Below are 13,296 nucleotides of genomic sequence, written 5' to 3'. Positions count from 1 at the left end.
ATTATTATTGGCTGATTTTTTCCCCCACAGAATAATACATGCTCATTGTAGACAACTGGAAAAATAAAATACAAAAGGAGTATTCCTTTTAGAGTAGAAGACTGTTCATAATCCCATTGTCCTGAAGCATCATAATGGTCATAGCCCCAGTACTTCCCGTGTCAGTGGTTGTCTCTGGATTGGCAGCTGGGGCCAGGGATGCAGTCCACGACCACAGAACCACACTGGTCTGCGTGGAGTTGACCCTCTGTTCCCAGCAGCAGGAGCACAGGACTCTGCTGGGCCCCCAGAGGTAGCAAACAGGCCTTGGAAGAGGCTCAATGCCAGAGCTTAGGGGCAGGTTAGAACAGAGCTAAAAGATTCCTACTTTGGGATTTCTTTTCTTTTTCTTTTTTTTTTTCTTGTTTTTCTATTTCTTTCTTTCTTTCTTTCTTTCTTTCTTTCTTTCTTTCTTTCTTTCTTTCTTCCTTCCTTCCTTCCTTCCTTCCTTCCTTCCTTCCTTCCTTTCTTTCTTTCTTTCTTTCTTTCTTTCTTTCTTTCTTTCTTTCTTTCTTTCTTTCTTTCTTTCTTTCTTTCTTTCTTTCTTTCTTTCTTTCGAGTGCCATCTCAATTTAATTACAGGTGTAAGAGTACTGAAGCCAGAATAACTCACTAATTAAGCTACACTCGCATACCACAGTTACTGTAAATTTCATTTCCACTCTGCACTAAAATGATTTGTGACTCTGGGCACTGTGTATTCTCCATACTTGAACTTCCTCATTCACAAAATGAGGATAGTGTAACACTTTACCTCATGGTATATTAAGGGTGACAAAGAAATTGCAAAGCGATTTGCAAACATGAAGTGTCGTGTAACTTAAGCACTGTTCAGAGTGTCCTGCAGCAGCCGAGCCCCCACTGAATGGGGTTCCTCCATGTAGTGTCTGTGCCTCGCTGCAGAAAAGCTAATCTAGAGTGAGACGTCATCTTGGCCACTGAACAGGACTGTAATCTGCAGTTGAAGCAAGTGGATTTTATGCTATCATTCAGGTTCGTCAGAGAAGTCAGCTCCTTAATTTACCCATTCTCAGGCTTGCTTCCTCTTGGCCAAAGCCAATTTTGCAAAGAGCACCCTTTATCCCCTCTTATCATTCCCAGAGGTGATGGAATGAATAAACCATATGGGGCAAATAGCATATACGAGCTAAAACACTTAACTATTAACCAAGGCACATGGTCGATGCCTTATCTATTTATTTATTTCTTTTACCATCCTCTTAACATCATTTCTCACTGTACGTGCCCAAGTGGTGGAAGCAAATCAGATTCTGAAACATTTTAATGGTCTTTTAAGTTTAAGAGGGGAATGAGTTTCAAGGAGCTAGGGTCTTCTTTCTCTTGTCAGTTGGTGAAGCAGACGGTTTCATCAAAAGCATATGGGTTCTTATAGGGAGTCCTTTGGATGGTGCATTCGCTAGGAGATGTTCTGAGTGTGAGCCTGTTCAGGGAAAAAACTGAATCCTAGGTTCTAAACAAGAAAAGAATGCACTTCCCAAAGGGTCTGCACATGTTCTGCTTTGCACGGGGTCACCTTCGTGTTATGGTGAGACCTTCTCTAAGGGAAATCCAAGGCATTGCTCCCGAGACAGTTGGAGCCCAGCCAGGAGTGGGGGAGCCACCCAACCACAGGGGGGCGTTTGTTCACTCTTGAGAAACAGAAAACTGGGGGTAAGCATGCGGGTTGCACAGCAGTAACTCAAACCTGGCCTTGCTTTGATGGACACCAGCTTCAGCAATGACAACTCCTTCTCTTCACTTCCAAGGACTGAGTATTGCTCCCTGGTGAACTCCCTCTGTCCTCCCCTGGCTACGTGTTTCCCCTCCTTCCCGGGTCGCCTCTAGACCCTTTCTAGCCTGAATGTATCCGTGTGTCTGTGTCGTTGTGCCGGTGATGATGCTTTTCACCTGAAGAGCTTTCCCCTCATTCATCCTCATCTCCCTTTCCCGTCTCCACCCACGGTGTGACTGTTTTGCTATTCAAGACTATGTAAAAATGTACAAATAAAAGTGGAAGCTGAAAATAAGGGGGAGGGAATTGAGACTAAACGATGCATTGATGTAGCCCTCAGTTTTCTGAGGACTTATGCGAACTGCCCTAAAATCCCGGCTCTGGGTGGGATTTGAAGGGAGGGAAGCCGTTGGCGCAGGAGTTTTTTTCTGGTTGTTTCTCTGACAGTCATGAGTGTCTGCTTGGAACTCTCTGTTTAAAAAGGGTTTTGCCTTTAAAGTAAAATGTGTTTTCCAAAAAGTGAAAGCACGTCATCTAAGTGTGAAGGGTGAAGGTAATCACAAAGGTCGGCTCGGAGACCTGCTCCTGGGGTGGGCTTGGTAGTTTCGCAGCATGGCTCACTCAGAGCCTCGGGGGATCTTGTTACCTCACCATCTCTCTGCATCCTCTCAGCCAAACAGGGGGCGCGGGGGGGGGGGCAGTTCCTGGGGCTCCTGGGGCACCAAGTCTCCTTGGCCTTTCTGCTGCTATTTTTAGAGAGGCTTCGAGCCCTGGCTGGCGTGTGCTTACTGCAGGAGGTGCATTTGAAGAGTTCCTCCCTGCTAACTCTCGCCCCACTCTTTCACTCCTCGGAAAGTAACCTCAAGCTAACAGCCAGTTTGTGCTCAGAGTCCAAAGCCTTTTATCTACCTTTTCATTCTCAGATGCCTTTCCCACCCACTTTGATGATCTCATTTTACTGTCGTTACTGACAGAGCTTTGCGGCGCTGGGGTAGGAGAAAGTGTCGGAGGAGATGCTGCGTGTGAATTATTCTGTGATCTGTGACTTGCTCTGCAAACCTGGCCTGTGCTGTCAGAAGCAGGGAGTCTGGCTAAGGGATTCTACCAAACTGGAATGAAGAAAGCATGGGGTGGGGGTGGGGGTGGGGGGTGCGAGGGTAGAGGCAATGAGCAGCAGATGTAGGTTGGCAATGGAGGTGAGATAAAGAAACCTTTTGGAAGGGGAAATGGGAGAATCACAGGGCATCCTCAGCACCGCAGCAGAGAAGGCTCCCCCAAAGGCAGGGCACCCATAAGAGAAAGTAGGAAAGAGGAACAGGGACAGGTAATCCTATAGTGCAAAGAGCTGCCTCTCCGGAGGACTGAGACTAGTTACCCGGGGGGTGGGGCATGGGGTATTCAGACCAAGTTTGGCCAGTGGCCTAACCCCTCCTCCTCCATGGCACCTCAGTCCACACCTCTCTCCTTTCTGCTGGTCCACAGTGATCATCTCTGGGATCAGCTTCAGGAGGGTGATTTGAATCAGTGGTGTCCCACACAGCTGTAATGCAAGCCGCATATGCAATGTTAAATATCCTAGTAGCCCCATTTTTAAAAGTCCAAAGAAACAGGGCAGATTTGTTTTAGTACCTATGTTAACCCAACATGTCAAAAATATTATCATTTCAACATGGAATCAATATAAAAATTACTCAGAAATTTTTTTTTTAATGAAGTCTTCGAAATCAAATGTGAATTTTCCTCTTTTAAAACATCTCAATTTGGCCCAGCCACATTTCCAGTGCTCAATAACCACACATAGGCACTGGCTGCCATATAGAACAGCAAAGATTTAGATTCTTCATTAGGAGATGGAATGGGACCCCCCCCCCCCCCCCGGCCATGAGTCACGCAGGTCTCACAGCTGATGGAAGTTAGAGGTTGGTGTTGGCCCCAAGTAGGAAGCACAGGACTGATGTCCAAGTTGCCGTCCTGGCCTCTGGAAGTTGTGCATCACCTGCTTAGAGGAGAGAACCACTGCTTGTCAAATACATGTCAGCCTGCCCCAGAGGGTCAGTGCTGCCCCTGGGCTGGGCCCCAGTGACCTGTCAAAGTTCTGGAGACCAAAGCAGGTCACTTTCTTCAGCTATGGGGACCCCCGTTTATCCCTTAACTAGACTCCCTTTATCTTAAGAGCAGAGAGAGGGGCAGATGGTCCATCTCTTTGTCAAGAATGATGATCTCTACCACCTCTTGTCCCTAGTCCAGTCACCTGCAAATAGCATCTCACCAATATTTGGAACTGTTTTCTCAATCCCTTACTTTCCCTAAATGCTAGAAGGGGATATGCTGGAAAGAGCAGTGACCACAGGCAGACTGGGTCTCCTAGGAGGTGGCAGTGACAAGCTCTGTCCCTTACACTGGGACTCAGTCCTCGATTGCCCACCTCTCCGCTCTGCCCAGAGACCTTCTTCAGATTTGAAGAAACCTCTTTGGGCTGAGAGAGGTGGGGAGTGGAGACAAGGAGCGAGATCTTAGTGCAGAGAACAGAATAAAATTCAAGCACGCAACCCCTGGGCATTCTCAAAGCATTTCAAAGAGCCAATACGACAGGGTTTGTTTCATTTAAAATAGCGTGTTCTGAGCCCTGTGTCACTGAGCTGAAGATTTTTGTTTGAGCTGATTTGGTGAGTATGTTTTATATATGGTCATTAGATGGGAACTGTAGCCAACAAGACTCTCAAGCACCTGGAGAGTTTATGGTCCACCAGATTATTGCTCAGTCAATATAAATTTATTTACCTTTAATTTGCATAGTGCTTTCTGATTGGTTAGACGAGGAGTGATGTGTATTGCAGGATTCCAACACCGCCTCTGCCCTTGGAGGTAGCAATTCCTATGGTTATTGGTGCTAAAAATAAGATTAAATATTATGTTAATTTGTTCTGATCCGATGTGAATAAATGTGTTGTTTAATCTTAACAAGAATGCTACATCTTTTCAGATCTATTGTACTGTCTGTTCCTTCTCATAATTAATTAATTACAGGAAAGGTGATCCAAACCAGATCTTGAAACTACTGTGCTATTCTGAGAGGTGAATTTCACAGGGAAGGGGGTGGGATGAAAAGGGAAATTGCCAGGTTCCTGTGACTTGGCCAGGACTGAGGAAGCAGAGAGCATTTGGGGACTTTACTGACACTGACTGCATCTTGCAATTTTCTATTTCAAATTGGCAGAAATATTGTATTTCCATCGGTTGAAGAAAAAAAAAGTGTCTGGTAAATAATTAAATGACTTGTTCATGGAAAAAATAAAAATAAATAATCTGTCAGTTGTGGAATGTAAACTGATTAAACAATTAAATAAAGAAGATCATGTTGTGTGTTTTAAGCCATGGTGTCTGCTTGGGGAAGAGGGGTAGACACTGCAATATTTGATGGAGAATAATATTTTTCCCACAGGTTTTGTACAGAAAAACAATGGAACAACTTTTATGTAGATAACGGACTGAAAACTCTCATCCTGAAGGAAATAGTAACTATTTCAAGTGTGTGTAAGCCAAGGGTACATGCTTTTTGAGTTAGGGGCAGGGGGAATGGAGAGGGATTCAGAAGAGAAAAACAAGGAACTATTGTTCTTTTTCTCCTGGTATTGGCATTCGTAACTTTTTTTTTCTTTAAAGGCTTTAAAAGATGCTGGAATTAATGGTTATATTCTAACCCCACAACCTACTTCTTAGCTATCAGGAAGGAGAGACATTTCTCTCACACTCTTCATCATCTCTGTCCCTACCTTAGAATCCCAGTTCCTTTCCACGCCTGTGCCTTTGGAAGGTTCTTGGATCACGCCCAGGGAAGGACATCTAGGGGAAAAGGGAAGGTGGTGGAAGGGTGGCATTTTTTAAAGGATACTGTCAATCAGCATCTTTTAAGCCAAAGAAACAGGCTCTGTCTGGTATCAGTGGAAAAGTCATCTACTGAAAAGGCCTGGGTAGCTGGAAGCCCGCAGGGCAGGCAGGAAGAAGTGAGCAGCCAGGCAGCCAGAATCACACCCCAGTGCAGCCTGGACTCTGCACCACAGCTGGCCGGTCACTGTTGTTGCCCTGGAGACCATTTGTCACTGCGCCATCACCAGGATGGATCGCCAGGTCCCCACTTCTTTCAGTCGGAAGACCCAGCATCAGAATACCAGGTGAGTGCACCGTCTGAGGGGGCCAGGGAAACAGGTTTAGAGCCCGTAGCTTCTCTCTTGGGTGGTGAGCTCTGCCTCGCACCAAGATTCATAGAGCAGACAGTTCCCCAAGCACAGGAAGAGGCAGAGATGCTGGGCAGTCGGAAAGGGGAAATGTCCGTTAGAGGTGGGCCACCTGCGGGAGAGGAAGGACTCCCTGAATAGGAGGCGTGTTGCTGCATCTCTGTGGGGTACATCTGAATGGTATCGAGTGGGTCTGTGTATGATCTTCATGACGGTGACTGGCGTTGTGGCTGGTAGCCTCTGTTGAAAGATGTGCACCGTGTTAGGCATTGTACAAGAAGACCTGCATAGAGCTGGTCCGAAATAGGGGCGCTAATATAATCGGTGTCTGGTGAGTTTCATCCAACACTGCTAAACAGTTCTCTGCTTCTCAGAGGATGCTGATTAGATATCCTACAATTCTCAGTTCTGACACTGTCTGCCTGGAGATAGTGTCAAATCCCACAGGTTAAGGGCTCAGTCCCCACTTTGGACACTAATCAAAAGTCCAGGTTATCATCTGCGCTTCTGACTGACTGACTATAAATTGGAGGTTCCCACGACACCTCCTTGGGTTCAATTAATTTGCTAGAGCAGCTCATAAAACTCAGGATAACTTACTAAAACTCAAGTTGCTTACTAGATTAATGGATTATTATAAAAGGATATAAATCAGGAACAGAGGGTTGGGAGAGATACAAGGTATGGGGAAAGAGGCACCGAGCTTCCACACCCACTTCAGGTGCACCACTCCCCGAATCTCCACGTGTTCACCAACCGCAAACTTTTCCAGACCCCATCCTTTGGGGTACTTATGGAGGCTTCATTCATAGGTATGAGTGATTAAATCACTGGCCATTGGTGATTGAACTTGATCTCCAGCCCCTCTCCCCTTCCCGGGGGCTGGGGGACAGGACTGAAAGTTCCAACCATCTAATCACCTTGTTGATTCCTTTAACAACCAGCAACCACTCCCTGCCCCCCACCCTTAGTGACTTTCCAAACCGTATTAACATAAACTCAAGTGTGGTTGAAAGAGTGTTGTGAATAGCAACTCACCCCTTCCACCTTTATGGAGCTGGAGCTGTTTCAGGATTTCAGAAACTGATGACAAAAGACTAAATATGAGAACAAAGAAGCTCCTGTTGCTCCTTTTGCTTAGGGGATTTCAAAAGTTTTAGGAGCTCAATGCCAGAAACAAGGGTGAAGGCCACGTATATGTTTCTCATGGTAAATAATAATATCACGAATGGAATTTTTTTTCAAAGGCATCTTGGAAGTAACGAAAATAAACAGTAAAACATTTCAAAAGTAAGTGCAGGTCAAAGGTAAGTGCCCTACAGCATGGGTGAGGGGAAGTTTAACTTGAGGAAATGGGAAACCAGAATCCTAATGGTCCCCTCTCTTCATTGGTAGTAATGCCCTTTAGAAGAGAGAAAGAATGGAAGCATCTTAAGAGATGAGCAAGTCCTTTCAGCCCAAGTACCTTCAAGGGAAAAAAGTCCTGCTCCAGCCAGGGTGGTGGTGAGGAGGGGTGGGAGGATGCTCCCAGCAGGTGCCAGGAGTTTGTGCTGCAGTGAGGGGTGGGTGGAGTCACCAGCAGCTATGTGAGGTGTAACACCCAGCTGCCCTGTAGACAGCCTGGGATGAACCACAAAGAGATAAACAGTCTGGTTCTCCTTTTTCCAACAAAGAAGCACAACTTTGATCTCTGTGTCTGTGATGAATTATGCAGCCCACTAGGTGTGCAGGAAACACACCTGCTTCCCCTCATCTTAGCACCTGTGCCTCCAGACACAAGAATCTCCACCTTGAGAGCTGTTAAATAATTGGAGAAGGGTAGCACCAGGAACTGTGATCAAGTCCCTCCAGTACCCAGGGTGTCCATGGAGGGGTGCCTCCTCCAGGAAGCCCTCCTTTCCTGAGTGCCCATCCTGCTCCGTGCTCTTCCCCCAGCCCTGTGCATCATGCTTTGTCTCTCTCATGGTGTTTACCACTTCCAGATGAAATGAGTGTTTTCCTCGGGACCTCCTCGGGGCCTGGGTTGTCTTGAGGAGAGGGCTTCTGACTTACTCATCTTCATATTCCAATGACTGGTAGTGCCTGGTGGGTAATAAGTGCTCAGTAAACACTACCAATTTGAATCCAACTAAAGTCTTCCCTCATCCAGTCACTCGAGTTGGTCCTTAATGCTGGTTTTAGATTCTTCTTTACCTAAGTGTTATGGGGGTCCTCAAGCAATTTAAATGCAAACTCACATTTATTATACTGCATTCTTTGGTCAGTGCAATTACCCTGTGAAGATGGACAGCTCTGTGTAACCAAATCATGGTTGGAAATACTTTTAATTCCCTTTGCAGAGCTCTTCCTTTTCTAGGAGTGAGAGAAATGCTCTAGAACCTTCCTTCTCAACTGTGGTCCAGGGTCCAGCATCATCCCCATCACCGGGGATCTTACTCAACAAGATCCTCAGAGCCACTGAATCAGAATCTGCATTTTAACATGATCTCTATGTGACTTGTATGTACTGATCTGGAAGATTAGCTATGTAATTTGGAAATTTGTTTCAACACTTCTGCTACTGTCTTTTATCTAGGATCAAGATCACAGGAGGATTTCAAAGAACAATGAAAAAAATCCATCCCAGTCTGAGGTTTCAAAGCCAATCGGAACAGGTATTATTTTTAACTCGCATGCCAAGAAGGATCCCTTCTGCTGGCTCCAACTCTGGTTTTTAGGGTGACCACTGGGAGAACAAGGCCAAGTAATTAGGTTTTCTTTCTCCCAATGAGCAGGTTTTAACTCTCAATAAACAGGTGCCCTGGAGCAGGGGTGCATGAGACCGCAGCCACTGTGGAAGAGCAGATGTGGGTGGCCCTCGGGGGAGGAGTTTGCTCTTGCCCCTTCCTGAAAAAGTCTAGACCACGAAACAAAGTAGATCTGAAGTGAGGGGGCTGGGAAGCCCTTCACCCTAATATCCCTTCTTTTGTGTTTTTATGTGAGCTAGATAGCAACGCATTAGTTCATGATAGTATAACTTACTGGTTATAAGCATGAACTCTGGGGTCAGACTGCTTGAGTTCAAGTTCAGCACCACCTCGTAGCGGTATAAACCTGGGCAAGATATTTACCCTTTCCATGCCTCACTTTCCCCCTCAGTAACTGAGGATGGTAACAATAACACCTACCTTATAGGGCTGTTGTGAGGATAAAATGGGTTAATATTTGTCATGTCCTTAAAACAGCGCTTGGCATATACTAGCTGCTATATACAGATTTATTATTAAATAATTCAAACTTTAAATGGCGTATGCAAAGTCCCACACTAATGAGACATGATCCGAAGGTGTGACTCTGGGACTCAATCTTAGAGCAGAGCCTTTCTAAAGAATGGTAGTGGACAAGGATGTTCTGCAGGGCATCACTGTGAAGTTGAGGGTGGTTCTAGCTGCCTGGAGGCAACGGAAGGCTTGTCTCCAGGAGCATCTGTTGGCAGCGCCGGCCGCAGCCTGACCCTTCCCACGCCAGGGCGTGCTGCGCCACTAACTGGCCTGCAGCCCCTACAGCAGCGACGTCCGCAGTTCTACCTCCTGCTCGGTATCTGGGACTGCGACAACCCCTATGTGTCGCCTCTGCGTCTCCATCTCTCTACTGCCTGCAGGCAGGAGCCCCCTGCCTCCCACTGATGAGGTGGAGATGATGTGAAAAGAGCTTTCCACGTGCCTTCAGCAGCATTCTTGTCGCTGAGGTTTGAAACCAGGGGGGGTTCCCTTTTTGGGGGAGGGTCATCCTTAGCTTTTCCTCCCGTATTTCCCTAAACTGTTCTAGATTTTGGCATTGTGCCACATAAGACTGAAGAACTCATTTCTTTTTCTTTTTAATAAACTGTATTTTTAGAACACGTTTAGATTTACAGAAAAATTTCAAAGATAGTATAGAGAATTCCCACGGACCTGACAGTTCCCACTTCACTAACGTGTTCCACTGGGGTGGGATATTAGGTACAATTAATGAGCTGACATCGATACCTTATTGTTAATGAAAGCCCACCCTTGATTCAGATTTCCTTAGCTTTTACCTAACGTCCTTTTTGTGGTCCAGGGTCTCATCCGGGATGCCGCATCACATTCAGTTGTCATGTCCCCTCAGGCTCCTCTTGGCTAGGACAGCATCTTAGACTTGGCTTGTTTTTGGTGACCTTGACAGTTTTTTTTAAAATTGCTTTATTTATTTTCTTGGCCGGGGGAGGTAATTAAGTTTGCATATTTGGTTTTGGAGGAGGTGCTGGGGATTGAACCCAGGATCTTGTGCATGCTAAGCAGGCGCTCTACCACTTGAGCTACACCCTCCCGCCGACCTTGACAGTTTCGAGGCATACTAGTCAGGTATTTTGTAGACTCTTTCTCCACTGGGATTCGTCTGATGTTTTGCTGATGATTGGACTGGGATTAGGGGGTTTTAGGAGGAAGACCCCAGAGGGAAATTGCCATTTTCTTCACATCAGGGGTACATACTATCAACGTGATTTATCACTTCTTGATGTTGACCTTGAGCACCTGGCTGAGGTCATGTGTGGCAGGTTTCTCTACTCTGAAGTTTGCTCCCTCTCCCCCTTTCCATACTGTGCTCTTTGAGAAGAAGTCACTATATGGAGCCCACGCTTGAGGAGTGGGGAAATATGCTCCCTGACCCTGAAGAGCTGATTTTTTTCCTGGCCTCTGATCTACAGGAAAAACAAAACAAAAATTCTATTTATAACTAAGGCCAATTAATTTTATTGTTAGTATATATTCTACTCACCTAACTTTAAAAATTAAACAGTTGAAACTGCTTGAGTAAATACAGTAAATAAAAATTACTTCAGTTTCACAGATCAGCTCCAAAAGAGGCAATAACCATTTTTCTCAAATTTTAGAGTGCACAGAATAATTTGGAGGGGATGATTTTTTTCTGAAGCACAGTCAATTACAGTGTGCCAATCTCTGACATACAACACAATGTCCCAGTCATGCATATACATACATACATTTGTTTTCATATTTTTTTCCATTAAAGGTTATTACAAGATATTGAACATATTCCACTGTGCTATACAAAAGAAACTTTTTTAAAAAAATTTAGTTTTATATGTAGTGGCTAACATTTGTAAATCTCAAACTCCCAAATTTATCCCCTCCCATCCCCTTACCCCGGCAACCGTAAGATTGTTTACTAAGTCTGCAAGTCTGTTTCTGTTTTGGAGATGAGGTCATAGTGTCCTTTTTTTTTTTTTTTTTAGATTCCACATATGAGTGATACCATATGGTATTTTTCTTTCTCTTTTGGCTTACTTCACTTAGAATGATGATCTCTAGGCCCATCCATGTTGCTGGAAATGGCATTATTTTATTCTTTGTTATGGCAGAGTAATATTCCATTGTATAAATATGCCACAACTTCTTTATGCAATCCTCTGTTAATGGACATTTAGCTTGGTTCCATGTCTTGGCTATTGTATATAGTGCTGCTATGAACATTAGGGTTCACGTATCTTTTTGCATTAGAGTTCTGGAGGGGCTTGTTTCTGAGCACATATTTTGTATCAGGCACAGTCTTGGGTCACAGAGACAGAAAGATGAACAAAACAGGTGGACATTTTTCCCCTCAGGGAGCTTATGTTGTAGTGCGTGCAGGAGGAGACAGATGATGAAATAAAGAGTAATCAATATGGTGATGAGTTATTTGGAGAAAAATAAATCAGGGAGTGGGAATGGAAGTGCTAGAGGGTGTGATTTTTAAATGGGGTGAGAAGATAAGGATGTGGAAACAATTTGCATTCCAGGGATACAGGTACAGTCATCCCTGGGTCAGATTTTAGGAAACACAAGGTAGACGGAGGAAGAATGGAAGAACAACAGAATCTGTTGTTAAGTTGAATAGTCAACGCAACCTTATTCCACCACGTTGTTTACACAACTGTGGGATTCAAAATAAGATTTTCATCATGCTTTGAGACTGATGAGCCAACATTCACGTTTTATCTCACCATAGCCTAATTTCTTAGTGAGAGTTGATCCCACCAAGTAAAATGGAGATTCCTTGGATCCCTTCAGCCCTGAGAATAAACTACTGAGGTGAGCATTCAAAGGTATTTTTGAATGGAGTTCATATACCTGGCACCATAGATCCTAGACAACAAGGGTCTTCACCCCTGTATTAAAACATATGGTTTTCCATCTATGACAATGTGACTCCATTGTTGTGCCCTTTGGGGGTTCATAAATCACTTTAGTGGTTTAAAAGACTTCAAGACCTCTCTAAAATTTTACACATAGTCATCAGTTGCCTTCCGAGGATCTTGTTCACAAGAATTATCTCTTCTTTTAGAAGAAAAAGGAAACATTTCAAAAGATGTAAAAATATCAGAATTCAGCCAAGACCAAGAAGCTTTTTTTTGCTCCATGTCCCCCTTGCCCCCAGTGGAATCTTTGAAGTTCGTTTTCTTAATCCCTCTAACAGTCTCTAAATTCCTTGGGTGTTTAACACCATAACTGCTGGTTTTAATAACCTGATAAGTGTCCTAAAATTGTGGGCCTTAAAAGATAATCATCTCTGAGGTTCATAGACTAGAACAGTAATGGGTCGGGAACAAAAATAAAATCAACTTTGATCATCTATATCTACAAGGTGAGAATCCCCAAAAGGTACTGTATAATATGCAAAGTAGTTCTTATTAAGTCTGAACCAAAATGGTCATAAAAACAAAATGGCCTTCAGAAAATACTCTAGCTATCCAAGCTTGAGAATCTGGTTTCAAGTCCCTAGAGGTCTGCCTTTTAATATAACTTTCAAACGTTGAAGGATTGAGCTTCGTCTACACTAAAATTACGACTAAGCGAAAATAAAACCTAGCCTTAGCTATTCTGAAGGCCAAGTGTGGATTCCTCTTACTGAGAATTGCATATCCTGGCATATACATTCTCATCTAAAATAACCCAGTTCCTCTGATACTGAACACTTTTCTGAAACAAAAATACACAATTGCTTTTAACCATTTTAGAGGGAAAAAAAATGTTGATATGCCATTTTATTCACGCTAAGAACTTCAATTTAAAAAAAAGATTTTTACCTTTGAGAAATGACTTTCATAGAGGAACATGCAAAATGCAAAGCAAAACAAAACAAACAAGTGAGAAGGAAGAGGAGATAAGGATTAGGAGGGCATCAATGGTATCCCACCACCCAACGAAGATAATCACCAATGACATGTGACATCTTTTCTTCCTAGCTGTCATTTGCTAAAATCATGGTATGCATGCTGGTTACACAGCA

The sequence above is a fragment of the Camelus dromedarius genome, chromosome 7 (genome assembly GCF_036321535.1).
Source record: "Camelus dromedarius isolate mCamDro1 chromosome 7, mCamDro1.pat, whole genome shotgun sequence".
Lineage (NCBI taxonomy): Eukaryota > Metazoa > Chordata > Mammalia > Artiodactyla > Camelidae > Camelus > Camelus dromedarius.
This window is presented reverse-complemented; position numbering follows the sequence as displayed.